The sequence below is a fragment of the Coturnix japonica genome, chromosome 5 (genome assembly GCF_001577835.2).
Source record: "Coturnix japonica isolate 7356 chromosome 5, Coturnix japonica 2.1, whole genome shotgun sequence".
Lineage (NCBI taxonomy): Eukaryota > Metazoa > Chordata > Aves > Galliformes > Phasianidae > Coturnix > Coturnix japonica.
The window spans coordinates 5,622,663-5,636,362 of record NC_029520.1 but is presented as its reverse complement, the minus strand read 5'-3'; the positions used below and the strand labels follow the sequence as shown (position 1 = coordinate 5,636,362).

At 43.7% G+C, this 13,700-nt stretch overlaps 1 protein-coding gene across 3 annotated transcripts in view; it reads left to right on the top strand.

The window, feature by feature from the left end:
• Positions 1-13,700, top strand: part of LDLRAD3 (low density lipoprotein receptor class A domain containing 3) — a 142,312-nt gene that overhangs the window by 961 nt on the left and 127,651 nt on the right. For 2 of the 3 annotated variants that reach the window (XM_032445214.1, XM_032445216.1), the window contains exons 1-2: positions 8,547-9,339; positions 10,418-10,529. The gene's annotated coding sequence lies outside the window, so the exon portion shown is untranslated. Of the gene's footprint in view, positions 1-507; positions 661-3,879; positions 4,002-4,841; positions 4,927-6,894; positions 7,255-8,546; positions 9,340-10,417; positions 10,530-13,700 lie in introns of those variants that run through there. The other variant, XM_032445215.1, reaches the window with a different exon arrangement.

Below are 13,700 nucleotides of genomic sequence, written 5' to 3'. Positions count from 1 at the left end.
TGCTGCCACATGCCAAGCTTGTGCTATGGCAGCTTATAATGAGGTAGACCTTAGTCATCCACCCGTCTTTCATAGATCTTGCATATCTATTCTGTTTTCTGAAAGAAACTGCAGGCAATTAAAATCATCCTGAGGTCTGCCTGGCTTCCTGCTTCTAATCTACATTCTCAAGAGTGAATCAAAACTTTACAGAGAATGGGTGCGGAAGAGCAGAGGGGAAGAAAGAAAAGAGATTTATAAAGTGAAAACTCAGAATATATTCATCTGACAATTCAGGGTCTTCCTTGGGCAGGCACTGATGTAAAGAATAAGCCTGTGAGCCTGGTATCCCCTGTTTCTCTTTCCAGTCCCCTAAGAAAATATTAAGGTGCTGTAAGTGCTATTCCAAATGACTTGAATTCATTTTTTTCTACTTTATCTTATTCTTTTGCTGACAGGTTATTTGGTCTTTTTTTTTGTATGTGGTTGTTTTTATATTGAGCCATGTACTTTTGTTGTTTCTTTTAGGATTAAAGGAGGAAAAAGGAAATGAAATGCATTGCTAATTTAGGCCAATGAAGATGGGTTTGGTTGGCATGTCTCACAGCTCTTACCTATAGAGGCAACTGAGTGTTCTTAAAACCTGGACTGGTGCTGCTCACCAATTGAGATCATACCCAGGTAGGAAAGAAGCTCCAGAAGCCAGAATGTGATCTTGTGTGCTGTTGAAAGGAAGGAGGAACAGCAAGGAGGGACGTTTGGTGACCAGGCTCTGGAGGTGGGTCAGCTCTTCAGACCCCCACAAACTACTGCTGTCTGCTTTAGTTACTTAGGGTGCTGCTCAACCCTCATCCTGTCAGAGCTTCGTGCTAAAGCATCTGCTGAATGGGGCACCTGAGACCAGAACCCCCTGCTTCAATAGAGGGGAAAAAGGAACTTCAGGAGCCAAAAATGTTTGCTGTTTGCTGACAGTGTAGTCCCTACAGGGGGATGCTGTGCGCGGGGCTGTAGAACAGCAGAGCCCTGTCCTCCCCCGGGCTCCTCAGGCAGAACCGATGAAGCAGCAGCCCTGCTTTAAAATGCTCACAGCAGCTTTGTGGGTGAAAAAATAGTATTTGTGTACTTTCATGTAAAGTGACCGTTTGCTTCCAGGGAGTGCTCACGTGTGCATTATTCATAGTCACACAGAAGGGTAAGTGGTGCGTGAAAGCAGGGCTGTGTTTCATCTGTTGAGCGAGGAGAAACAGAGCTATTTGTGTGTGCGTTTACTTTGTTTCTGATGCTGATTGGGCACTAAATTAAGAAGGAATGTAGAGGAAATTGAGCTGGCTTCCCTAGTATGTTGTGCCTGATGTTGCGTTCAGGAAGGGTGACAGAATCTGAGTTTTTGCACGCAAACACAATACCTGTGGCAAACGATAAGGTGGCTGGAATACCAATTCTGGAGCTGCAGTTGACTGTCTCTATTGTCCCTTCGGATAGCTGGCCAGTACCAACCCAAGGGCTGACTCTTGTGCTGGCATCCCAGACACTTCTTCACCTCTGTGCAAGAGCTCTGGCCCTGGGCACACACAGCTCAGCTGTGCCTCTGCCTCGCATTGGTGCTGCCTCCATCCGGATTTTCTGCACGATCCCCAAGCATCTCACACAAAGGGAAGCTGGGAGCTAACGAACCTCAGCCTTCTTTCTTTTCTATGAGCTGTCAGTGCTGCTCGGTTTATCCACGAGATAAATAATATATTCACTTCTATGAATATTTCACCTCTTCTTTTTGCTGTTTTCTCGTGTGGTGTCGTACTGTGCCAACCATCACTGTGTTCAAGCCAAAGCTGGGAAATTTAAGTGCCTTCAGCAGTACTATGCAGGTGTAATGCTGAACCAGCACACAGGACTGGCTTCTGTTAACCCTGATGTCTCCAGGCAAAGGTTTTTTTCTGAGCGGTGATCACAGGGTGGTCTCTGTGACTGCCAGATGGAAAGCAGGAGCCTCAACTGGTGGAAGAATTTACCGACATTCCTCCCTTAATATGCACACACCCGTCTGAGGAAGGGCCGTGAGTCTGACAGAAGCTAAAAGATTGCTGCCAAATGAGGTTTAGCACAAGGGCAGTTAGTGGATTTATGAGGTGTACTCTCAAATCTGAAGCTGTTACACGAGTGGTGGAAGTGCAGGGCTAGTCACGGAACTTTGGATACTGTGTCTTATGCTCCTGCTTCAGGGTTGCTCACCTATGAGGATTATGTGCAAACTGGTTGAAATAAGGCTTGCAGCTGAAAAAAATGGGGGGAATTTCCCTGCCAGCTGTCTTGAAGGCGATGCCCCCAGGATGCTTTTCCCAAACTCAATATCCTGAGATGAAGGCTTCAGTCCCAAGTGGACAAATTGGCCCTACCTCCTTTGCCCCTCTTAGACTGCTTTTCCTCCCAGCTGTGCTGCCCTTATTCCTATCTCTCCCTGCTTACTGCCCTCATGTCACTGTGCGGTACATGAAATGCGGGCTGGGTGTCTGTGTTGGTTTTCCCACTCCCCGCCTCCACTTTCTCACAGATGATGGATGGGCTGCAAAAGAGGCACAGCAGAACATAAATAGGCAGGGGAAATTTCAGCATGTGTCATGATGTGGAGATGGTGTTCCAAAGTTCCCTGCTGCAGCAGTTGCATTTGTGCCTGGCTGGGTTCTGCCACAGCCATAAGAAAGATATGGCTAACAATAATGGTTTCCACATGAAGGGAGTGGAGAAGTTGACTCAGATGGTTGTGTTGTTATAAAACAAAAGGATTCCACATATATGCAGATAATAATTAAAATGCAGCAGGTTTCTGGAAGCAGCTCTGTTTTCTAAGCAGAAATTTGCTTTGTATTGTGTGCACTTTCTGTGGCAGTAGAGACTATGTCTGGTGAATGGGAAAGCAATTAGCACCCTTTCTGTGCATGCATTTAATAGATACACAGTGGTACTGAATACGAGAGGCCCTTTTGGCAGCAGAATCGTGGTGCACAGAGAAGTGGTCCATACGTATGTGCTCAATGCAGTCGGCATCTCCTGCGCGCTGCATGGCAGTTACTCATCCATAGCACTCGGTTGTTCAGCAGTGTGGTTGTGTGTGTGACTTACAGCTGAGCCCCACATTTTTTCCCTGCAGAAGCCAGGCATTGCCCAGGCCACCTATGCTGCCAAAGCTAGAAAGGGAACCTGGGAGGCTCCTGCTGTATACAGTATGTCCTCATCTACCTGCTTTTCCCCTTGTTTCCTTCCGCTGATGTTTTTCCAGCTGTGATGCTGTATTCTTTACTCTTGCCCCCCCCGTTGTGCTGTTAGTTCTTATTATTATGGAAACAGATTTCTCTGCCTAACCTCATTACCAGGAAGGCCCCTTGTCCTCTCTTTCAGTTTACAATGTGTTACAGCGCTGATTCAGTAGTCAGTGTTCAGTGCTCCGTTCTTAAGAAACTGTCTGAGAAAGAGAAATCTGAGCTCTCATTTCAACTGTCTGTTGGTGGAATCACAGGGCAGCCGTGGCTGTGTCTTTGAAAGCAGGGTCTCAGGTTATGAAATTCTCAGGCATTAGCTCAGTGTGGCTGAGGCGGGGTGCAGGGAGCTGTGTGAACCCATTAATCATCGCAGGGCAGCTGCCAGCTCGCTGACTTTAATTGGGGCTTTCTAATATTTACGCTGTTTGGAGGGGGTTTTTTTGGCAATGCTGATAAAGGATTTTGTTCCTCTCTCACGAGGATGTGGAGAGACAGCAGAGGTGTGAGTTAATTCAAGGTTGCTGAATGACTTGCTGCTTCTGGGGGAAATTATGTTACTCAGCATTGTTTTCCTTCTGAAATTGCTGTCTTGGCTGCATCTCCAATAGTTTTGCATATATGTCTCTTCCAATTTCCTGTTCTTTAGACTTCTCCATCCTGTGACTTCCAGTCCTGGCATTTTTATTGCAACCCCATGGAAGTAAGCAGTCTCAGTGGGCACGTCCTATTCTTGTGAGGAGGAAGAGGATGGAAGCACATCTTAATGAGGTGAGGCTTTGGGCAATGTGGCATTGCCAATGGAATGGAATGAAAAATCATTCCTCTGAACTCAGATTGGGATTCCAATGATACCTTCAAAAGGTTATTAGGCTTCAAAGAGCTCATTTAGCTCACTGTGATGTCCATCTAGCTACACTTTTCTCCTTGCTTAGGACCAAACTAAGCACAGAAGTGTTCTCATGCCCACACATGTGCCTTTTTTTTTTACCCCTTCCAGACAGCAGGGCAGCTCAGGGAGCTTTATTCACTGTCTGTTTCCTAGCAGGGAAAAGCATGGTTGTTTGTGGGAGGAGAAAACAACCCCCTGGTGCTCACAGGGCAGCAGTGGCCTACTTAGGCTCTGCCTTCATGCGGGGCAGAAGGTGAACTATTTTTCTCTCTTTTCCAGAGGAAGTTTTGTCTGGCTTCATCCAGCTGTGTAACTGCAAACGCAGTGCAAGAAATATTATGGGAGCTGCCTCTCCCTTTTGCATTTACAGGATTGCAAACTCATACTAGCAAGCATGTGTGAGGCAGCGGGTCTGAATGAGTGTCTACCCCAGCATACCTGTGCTGATTTCCATAGCGTTAATCATATCTTTAAAACAGAGTTAATGTGAGGGTAATCTACCCCCCTTAACACAGCTTGATGTTGCATTGCTTTTGCATGTGGATGCTTTATCAGTTCAATTTGCAGCCCTTTGTCTGCACTGGATATCCTTTGTAGGTCAGCTGCCATGTGGGGAGCCTACATGTGTGCAGTGCTTAATTGGTCTCTCAGCTCCTTTTGATTCTGTACTTCGTTTTGCTTACAGAGCTCATAATTTCCCTCCCATTTCTCTTTCCCAGGAGAGAAGGCAAGATGATGGTGATGTATTCTCACCTGATGGACCCTGCTGAGACATCGATTTTGGCCATGAGGGGGACATTGCAGGTAATATTGCACTTTGCTCTCTAATCTTCTTTGGTAAAAAGAAGGGCTACATCCTTTCAGTGATTTACCTTTCCCCTTGGAACCTTTGCTGAAGTGATGGCTGGGAAACCCAGCTCTTCCTGCCCTTGCCAGGTCTATAAATCAGCCTGTGTTTGGTTATTCCGAGTCCTTCACCACACATCCTCTCCCACAACACATAAAGCAGTGCCATTAGTCTGTGTTGATTTCTTGGAGTTTCAGAGAAAGAAAGTAAACATGAAGGTGCTTAACAGGGGATTTTGTAAAACGCTTTGTTAGCTAGGTTTCCAAATCCTCCAGAGTTGGAAGGATTTTCCAAAGGGGCTTAATTCCTTCTAAAAATCTCATCCTTACCTAATACGTGCTAGTTAGCAAACAATACTATAGACTTGATATGACTTCATATGATGATTGAGTAGGGGCTTATTATTGGAGTCTAGGGATAATCCCTTCATATACCTCACTCTCTCATACATGTGGGGTACTATTCTTTAATAGTGCTAATTGATTTTTTTAAATGATACTGAGGTTGATTCATGTCCTGAGAAAAGTGCAGATCAGAAGTAGTTGATTAATCAGATATTTAAAAATCTTTTTGGATTTCAAGTAGCTAAAGGAAAGGCAAACAATGAGATCTCACTTTGGATTTAATACCAGTGGAGGCTGTGGATGCAGTTCAAACTCTGTAAGGCTTCTGGAGGGAGAGTTTCACAAAAGACACTTTGTTTCCTTTGGAACAAATGCCACCGAACAGTGGAATTTATTTCTTAATTATTTTTCCAGGGCCCCTCTGTTTCCAGCATACTCACAAACACTTCACATAGAGATTTGCTTCTTTGGAATGGCATGAGGGGGGGGACCAGCAGTGGGGATTTGCTTTCTATGCATGGCATGGTTTGCCTCGTCTGCATGAGCTCTTTCTTGTTCCTAGGATACACTTGCTTGACTTAATTTATGAGCTTGCTTTATTATTTTTTCCCTTTGGCTGAGATCTGTTTTGACTTTCCCACTAAGCTCCTTTCTGAGCAGGGGCAAAACCAACAACACTGAATTTATTTAAGTGGAATTAAAGGGCAGTCCTTGTGCTGAGGCTGAGGCTGAGCTGCTAAAGCATGCTCAGCCTCCTGAGGTGCTAAAGAACCTCATGTTTCATTCAAAAGCCAACTGCACTGAATAGCAGAGAGCCACTTCTAAGAACTGCAGTGGGGCTCTAACGCCAGAATAAAAGATGGGGCTTTAGAAAGTGATGTGATATAAAATAAAAAGAGAAAAGGGTTGATCAACCAGATTAGATTAAGGGCCAGTTAGTTTTGTTGCCTCAGAAGCACTGTTTGGAGGATGATGTAGTCCCTCTGCTCCTGCAATAGTCGCTATTAAAAATGGGGGAATCATTAATGTATACATAAACATTAAGAGCCATTTTTATTTTAATTTCAGTTTACAGTAATTTAATAAAGATTAATTTTACCTTCTTTACTAGTATTAGGAGTTGCAAAAAGCTTTTTTTTTTTCCTATATTGAATTATCACCTTGAAAACTGAGCTGCAGTTTGTGTCTTTGCATAAATTTTTCTTATTCATATTGTGCTGTGTTTGTGTTTTCCTTATCCTCTTTTAAAATGAGAAGCAGACTGAAACATCAGAACTATCCAGCAAAGCAGAGACTGGACAGAGCACAGCATAAATCCACATGGCTTTAGTGGGAACAGTGAAGAGACCTAGTTATGTAGGAGACCAGTCTGCCCCAGCAGCAGAGGGTGTTTCTGAGGTTGCTGAATGCACGGAGGGCAGTGTCCTGGCATAGCGCCATTGTGTTGATGGGTGTAAAGAACTCTCCACGTGGGTGGGATAGGAGCTCTCTCTTTGCTGCTTGGTGTTTTTGTTTGATCTTTTTTTCCCATAAGAGGCCAAGGTAGATCTTAAGTGTCTTCATTTCCCTCCTTGTCTGCAGGCTAGAACTGCTCTGGGAAACACTTTAGGAATACGTGATTATGTCTGTTTATCAGAATTCATTTTCTCTGCCTGGTGCAGCAGGTAAGGTAAGCTGATGAAACTTCTAGCCCTACCCTAGCAGGGCAGAGATATCCATGGAAATCCAGCAACTCCAGACAGGTAAAGTTTTAAAACCCCTGATTGTGCCTGCAGGCAGTGGCTCTGAGATCAGAAACCGAAGCTTGTTGATGGGGAGTGGCACAAGAAGTTGTATTTCCCACCGTGTACTTCGCCTGCTCTGTTGGCTACAGTAGAAGCTCATCCTCTGGAGTGGTTACTCCTGCATTCCCTGCTGGCAATAGATTAACTTGAAAAACTAGTAAGGCTTTTATAAATAACTTCTGTAGTATTCTTCTGATGTTAAAGGTCCTGGGGAACTACTTTTCATAGCACCTTTTGTACAACTGCATGTGCTGTAGGTTAAAAGTTTTTTGACCCCATCAGATGTTGGCTGTGTACAGCTGGGCTTCTGTTTGTCTCTTCTTATTAAGAAGGTTGAAAAGGGAATGAGAGGTAAAATGTAATACATTAATTATCTTGTAATGAGGAAATCCAGTGTGGTCTCTGGAGTCTTCTCTGCATTTTCATCTTTATCTCTGTTTTGCTGAAGTTATTGCTGGTCCCAGTACTCTTACAAGTACTTGAAACTGAAAGCACACACATAGGAAAGGAACTGAACAGGAAGGAAAAAAAAAAAAAGAAAAGAAAAGTAAAGATTGACTTCTGTCCAGAGGAAAAATGTTCTTTTATTGCGTTTGATTCAGGAATAGGAAAAACTCTAGTAGTTGTTATTGTACACATGGTCCAGCTTGACTGCTGGAGTCCCTTATTCTTGATCACTGGCTGAAATGGATTACATTAGAGAACCTAAAGCCAGCTGTCCTTTGAGGCAATGCCTCTATCATAAACCTAGGTGGAGATATTTTGGCACAGGTAGCTGGCCTGGCTAACAAAAATGAAAGCATGGCATTATAGGCTTTGTAAGACCTAACAACCAGGATAAAGATCACAGTACTGCACTTTGCACACAGCAGAGTGTGCCAGTGAGTCTTTGTTTAAGAGTCTCTTTCGGTCAGAGAAAAACTAAGACTGCTGGCAACCCCATGTCAAAACCAACCAGCCTTTTGCTTTCCTGAGGACATCCTCCTAGCTGCTGATTGGTCATTATGATACTCAGGGGCAAGTTGGGCCATGCAGATAAAACTCCTTTATCATTCCTGAGTTAGTTCCAGTAGGATGAGGCATATGAGTACACAGGATTTTGCATGGTGGGCATCTGCCAGTTCAATCATCAGTTGGCCTTGAGGATGGGATACTCAGGGATATTCAGAATGTCTGGTCTTTAAGTCAGAAAAGGTTATGGCAGTCAGAGGATTGTGGTAGTTCTTTGGGAGGTGCTATCAGCCTCATCAGTAAGATGAGGCTTGTTTTCTGCTGGGGTTGTTGTTTAGGCATCCTTTGTGGTTTTGGTTAGAAGGGATCTTGATCTCTTCATTTGAGAGTTTTACCTGAGGAGCCCTTGTTACCCTTGCAGTCTCAGAATTTACCCCATGAAACTCTTCTTGTTTCCCTGCTCGACTCTTAGATTAAAAATCTAAGATCTCTATTCAGTCTGTGTCTGGTGAAGTATCTTGAGCCAAACACATATGCAGCAGAAGAAGCAACTGATGTTTCCTCTTGTTCCTTCACTTTGACGTGCCTTTGGTTCACCTACAAAATGGGATTTTTTGCCACATTCTTTTCTTTCAGGAATTCAGTTCCTGTCAGGTCTGATGACTTATTCACCTGTCAACCTCTTTCTAGGTTGACCAATATCCTGCAAAGATAACACACCGGCCTTTGGAAATGTGGTGCCAGTAATTAAAATGAAGAATACATTACAGTAGAAAGTAGAAATGTGGGTCTAAAAGCCACACTGGTATTTTTAGTGATGGGAGTAATTGAGGATTTCACTTTAATAATTCAGTGCAGCTGAGATTAATAAATGATACAAGTTAGAAATGGCCTTTCAAGAAGAAGGATTTGAGGGGTGTAGTTAACAGTTTAATTTAGTATATCCTGGAAGATGTTGCCTGGGTCACTTCATAGTAACTCAGCAGGGTCCTAAGGCTTCTGAGCCTGTTTTGTAAAAGAAGGTATGTATATCCTGGTTGAGAACTGTGCAAAGTGAAGGAGGCGATCTGAGAAGAAGCCAAAAAAGCTTGAAAACCTCAGCCTTGACACTCATTCCTGACATAGTCTGCAGGAAATTGCTTTGTATTGATATCAACTTTGGTCCAGACAGGGGTAGCAGGGAAGACTACAGGCTGTGGTGAGGAGCAGAGATGTGCATTTCCTGATACCTGACTGTGAGCTCTCTGATGAAGTGCCTTCTCCATGATGCAAGCTGTCCTGGATGGACCAGGTGATCCTCTTGTTGTTTGCCTCAGTACGGAGTATGGGGGAGGAGACCACCAACACTCTTTCTGCTCTGAAAGAGTGATGAGGCTCTGGAATGGGCTGCCCAGGAAGGCGGTGAAGTCACCATCCCTGGAGGTATTCACAAAATGCATAGATATGTTACTGAGGGACATGGTTTAGTGGGAATATTGGTGGTAGGTGGACTGTAGGACTAAATGATCTTGGAGGTCTTTTCTGATGTTTGTGATTCTTTGATTCTGTATTGGTGGAATGTGGCAGGTCAGAGAGTCCCAAACATTGCCTCTCACAGCAGAGGTGCTGCAGGAGGGAGCTCTCCCCATAGGCAGTGCACAGCTATGGGTAGTAGCTGCAGGGGTCAGGGTCACATTTGTCCTCGCTCCCTCTCCCAGGAGTCTCAGGGGGGTGCCTTCTTACTAAACAGATTTCAGAGCATCAGTATAGTCTTGAAATAAAAGAGTATCACTAGAGTCTACTTGTGTTGATCGTACAAACATACACACAATATATGCATGTTTCTTCCTACATGTAGTCCCACAGAGTTCATGATCTCATTGTCCCTGCAAGCATTCACAGATTAGGTCCCTTAGCTCACATCAAGTCCTGCTCACATAGTTCTCCCAGTGTTGAGACTGTGAGCTTCGTATGTTTACATTCCTCTGCTCAATAACATTTGAAACTAAATAAACTTTAGACTTTCTGGCAGTGACTCTGATGTGTCAGTCTGGAGCTTTCTACAATGTCAGGATTAGCTCTGTGGAGCCTGTTGCTGGGATGGTTTGCTGTGTAATCCTTTTAAACATTAAACATCATTAGATATATTTTAGGAGAATTTTATTTCTTTTCCCCACAAAACTAAAGGTGGTAATGATCACGTTCTCCATTTGAGATGTAATGCCAAGGAGCCCTGAGGTGCAGCTTTGTGGAAGTCTTATAACTGTCCATTTTGTTATGGAATAATTGTGTTTGGGTGTTGTCCACTGAAAATGAGTGGATGAAAAAGATGTAAGTAAGTGTTACTAAACATAAGGTCTGTAGCATTCCCTCAATATTATTTCTTACAGAGCAATTCCTCATGAATGTGAAACTGGAGCTGTTGTTTCTGGGTCCAGGTAGCTGTTGAGGTGCCTGATGCATCCGTCTTTGTGGCCAAAACTTTGCTGTGAATTTTCTCAGGTATGGACTTGGCCGTTGTGATTCTACTGTTCCCTGCCTTTGGGCTCAATTTCTTGCTGCTTCTGACTAGAATAGCCTTGAAAGATTTGCGTGTGGTATGCGGCAGCAGAATGCAGCAAGCCAGACAGCTCCTCTGTGCCCTGAGCTGGCTCCAGGCAGGGGAGTCCATTCACAGCTGTGTGTGGGCTGATGCCAAAATACTCCTTCCTTCCATGTTCGTGCCTTCCCACAAGAGCTGCCATCCCTGGTAACAATGAGGCTGTCATCCTCTTAGAACATAACAGGCATGACATGCTCAGAAACCAGCCCCCAAAAAGCAATTTTACTCCCCTACCAGAAGATAAAAACACTCATCAGCAAGCTTCAGTTCAGGTCCTGATTCAGTGAGCTGTTTTAAGCATCTGAACAGTCCTCTGGGCTTCTTCCTGCTGTGGTGTTGATGTGGGCAGGGTTAAGCTCAGACGCTTTATCTTGTTGCATTCGAACAGACACTGGAAAAACCTTATTTCCTGTCTATATTCTAGATGGGTGAGTTACACTGCAGATGCACGTTATAGCTGGAATGCTTGTTGTATGAAGTGTATTGCCCAGACTCTGGAGCGGTGATTATACATGTGGAAATTATTCATGCTTCCTCCCATTTGCTGTGCAAGGTTCACTGTATACTTCATTTATATCCCCAAGTTTCTGTTTTCCCTTGATGGAGGAGTGGAGCCAAGCCCACCCGCCACACCAGCCCCTTTGACATCTTAGAGCAGTGAATTAGTTCACATACAAAGTAGAGTTTATCAGCTTTTTCTGTATGACTGTTTCTCATTTTAGTTTCTAGTATAACTTGAAATGGTATAAAAAGGCTGAAGAAGACACAGTATTTTGTCATAGCTGCTCAGACAGTAAGATCAATGAAACCAGTGATAGGAAGGAGGGAGGAAAACTGAATCCTCAGCCTTTTAAAAAGGGACTCTTCCCTTCTCTCCTTACAGTGTCATATTGAGTCACAGTCTGTTGGATGTACTGTAGCATTTGTTGGTGTTTGATTGCTTTTTAATATCTGCCCTTGGTTAGTGGTTTTTTTTTTTTCCTCTCTCTCTAAAGGTAATGTGTTAGTTTGAAATATTAGGATAAATTTCAAAGAAAATGATGTTTTAAGTTCCAGATCAATCATCTCAGCTTCTTAGAATTAAAATTTGCCTAACAGAAAAGACTACAATCCATAAACTGTGTGTAAAAATCAGTAATCTGGACAAAGAGGCACCATAGTAAGATTAGGGAGAGCTTCCAATCTTTTTTGCAGTTCCTGACTGCCTAGAACACCTGATGAAGCTGTAAGCCACAAGTACATTCAAAACAGCACAATGGCTTATCCAGAACAGGCCAGGGATTCTGGTTTATTAATTTTATCAACTTAAATCATATGATGCTTCCTGTGATTGCTACAGCAGGCACCCATAAACTCCACAGTGCTGTGTTAGTCCTTCAGCATGAAAGTCATGCTGTTTCCATTTTGTTCCTAGACCATGCTGTTTAAGTGCTGAAGTATTGCTCAGATTTTGGCTAAATTATGTTTTTATTTGATATGGTCTGCATTGCATTGCTTGCTGAAATAACAAGTAGGGCTTTATCAGGGAAGCAGGTAATAACCTCTGTGATGAACCAGGAGCAGAGTAAAGCTGATGGATCTCTAACCAAGCAGCAGAAAAGGCTTCCTTCAGGCATGGAACATTTAGATTGCAGTTGCAGGTTGCAGTTGCAGTAACAGGTGCAGGAGGGGCCTGCTGTTTCTAGGACATGGATGAAGATGGCAGGGTTGGGTGGACCCTTTTGCTTTTGATCTTTGGATTCTGTTTTAATAGCTGTCCCCAATTGCAATTGCTTGCCTCTAGCATGGCAAGCCATTGAGAGGTGTTTGCACCTCTGTTGGCTCTGTGGCACAAGTGATAATGTGAGGAGAAACTGAAGCAGGAAAGCCCATGTGTTGGTCTCAGGACCTCAGCTGACAGTGGGGAATAAGAAGTTGGGCCTTTGACTTGCTGGGTTGGTCCCTTCCTGTTCTCAAGAAGATGACTCCTGTGGTCTGCTCCCTATTGCCAGGGTCAACACATGGCCTTAAAGTTATTGCTAGTGTTAAATGGAAACCCACTCATTAACACAATGCTGATGTGCTGGAGCACCACAAGGTTGCATCAGAAAGGTGGCTCTTGCCCTGCAGAGCCCTCAGTCGGAGCTTTGCCGTTGTTGGAGTGCTGTAAGCAGCAACTATGTAGCTCTTATCCAGCCTCACTGTTGCTTCAGGCTCATAACATATGCAGTACTAGAGAGGAGAATTTGGAAGGAAAATAACAATGTTGCTTTTTAAATGGAACTCTGAATACTCCCTGATTCAAACTTGACAGTATTCAGCTGTGCCTGTGTTCATGTGTTGCACTTCTGGCCTACAGATGTTGCTGTACAACCTTGTGTAGCATACAGATCCTCGATATTCCATTGTATTATTGCAGCCTTTGGCACAGAAAGGAGTGTTTCTCCTTAATACTGCCATTAAAAAGAAAAAATCACCTTCAACGTACAAACATGCATGAAGCAGAAGTGCTGCAATGGAGATTTTCACCACCTTTGTACAGATATTATGAATCTCTCTGCTCATTAAGTTTCTGAGACTGTTGATTTGAACTCCAATTAATTTCTGTAAAGATCACAAATCAAGTCCTGTCATAACTAGAGAGCGTGGTGCGATATCATTATTGCTTACCTCTGAGTGAACCTGAAAAGCAAGGTGATCAATCCAGGCGTAATTGTGGTGTCACCAATTAATTGTTCATGAACAACTGAGGGCTTTTTACACTGGCAGCCTGTCAGTCTCAGAAATTGCAAGGTGATGTGGCAGACCTCAGGTGGGATGAAGACACCCTTTCAAGCATGTGTAGATTACTAGCAGCTTGCTTAGCTTTTAAGGTTTTGGTGTACTGCTATAATTTTGCCATCACTGGATGGAGGTTCACTGCAGAGTCTATGCCTTTTTCAGTAGAGTCAATATCAGTCAGGCTCCACCAAACACTACTTCAGATACATGTTGAAGCAGGTACTTGGAGCTAAGTATGTGCTTAACTCACGTTGAATTCCAAATTAGTCATACTTAAGGGCTCAATTTAGAAATTACCCCAATAAAACCCA